Below are 1736 nucleotides of genomic sequence, written 5' to 3' on the forward strand. Positions count from 1 at the left end.
TGTTGAAGGGCAGGACTGGGCGGCGCTTGACATCCAGAGGAGGCGGAGCAAAATCTGTCACACGTCAGAGACGGAGAAATGTGAAGGCGGGACAGAGTCAGCCTCTTGAAGATGGTTTGGTCTACTGACAGCTCATTGTTTACAGGATTTTATTTGATTGTATTTGTTATTTAGCCTGACTGTTTAAAGTAACACTTTACCATAATTCGTTAACAGTTAATGTAATAGTTAAAATATACTAACAAAAGTTTTTTGCCATCTTGATTAATGTAGCCTATTGAACATATAAGGGGTTTTTAAACTGGGGTCCAGGGCCGCTGGGCTTGAGGTTATGTTTGGGCCCTATACCTATACACTACAAATGCCCTCAACTAGAACATCATTATGGAGTAACACAAAATACTCAAAAATGTAAATATGCTTTGAGGTTCATAGCCTATATAGTACAATTAATATGCATATGTCTAGCCTAGTCAAAGTTTAGATGAAATATTAAATAGTCCTTATAATACAACAAACAGGATGTGTCATCAAAACCCTGAAATTACAATGAGCAAAAAAAAAGACTGACTTTTGTCAGATTCTTACATTTAATCAATAAATGCAATCCGAATAAAAATACATGTTGGCTATTAACAATCAAATGAAATCACTATGAACAAAATCCATAGATAGATTCTGCATAAATTATGTCAAGTTTAAATATAACATTTTAATGTAGAAATATTAAATGATTGCAAAAATGAAATAATAAGCTACAGTAGCCTACTTTTTAAAATATGAAACTACAACCGCCAGTAGGTGGCAAGTAACTGTCTTGATGAATGAGTTAAATCAACCGATTCGTTTAAAATGCTAATCATTTAACTTCGCAAACAACTGTACTTACAGCCTGATTGAATCATTTACTGGTCCGTGCAACGCTGAGGAACAAAACACCGTGTTGCTCGGAGATGAGGTTCTGCTGTTTATTCTATTTTCTTTTTGACAGAGAAAAATTGCATTTTTTGTGTCTAAAAGATACTTAGAAACTTGTTTATTGCACATTTGCGATCGTGCAGATATTCGGAAAAACAGGACTCTTGTTTGTATGATAAGCTAACTCCTATAGGCTATCATATGTTATAAAAAACAGAAACTCATTAAATGGGTATTTTAAATTTATTTTATTTTTTTTAATCATTTTGGGGAAAAATTAATTTAGCGGAACATTAATTTAATAGCCTAGACATCCTGTCAGCCCTGTGTTCCCGTGTTTGTTCTGGTTTTCTCCTAATGTGCTCCGTGACCTAATTTCTCCCTCGTGTTGATTGTGTTCATTGATTTCAGGTGTGTCTTGTCATTAATCCCTCGTTATCCTGTGTATTTAAGCCCCAGTCTGTTCAGTCTGTGTTTGTCAGGTCTAAACGTCAGTACCTTGTTCTACGTGTGTTTTCCCTGCTATAAAGTTTGTGAAGCTGATTCTCCTGTGTCCTCGTTCTCTCCTTGCTCTCCACAGTAGAAGGGTGACAGAAGACCTGACCTAAATAACAGTAAGCAGCGACCCTTTTGTTTCTTTTCTGAAAGTAGTTTGTTTTCCGTTAACCCCCCTCCATAAATGGATAAATATTAATTCTGCTGTTAGAAACAAATAAAGAAACAGTGTAGGAGAGTGTTTATTATGTGCAAACAGTGAGAAACTCTATATTTGTGCAGTGTGCGCATGTAAAAAAAAACTATTCTATCTACATCAACCC

This window comes from Sinocyclocheilus anshuiensis, unplaced genomic scaffold (assembly GCF_001515605.1).
Source record: "Sinocyclocheilus anshuiensis isolate Anshui unplaced genomic scaffold, SAMN03320099.WGS_v1.1 scaffold94, whole genome shotgun sequence".
NCBI lineage: Eukaryota > Metazoa > Chordata > Actinopteri > Cypriniformes > Cyprinidae > Sinocyclocheilus > Sinocyclocheilus anshuiensis.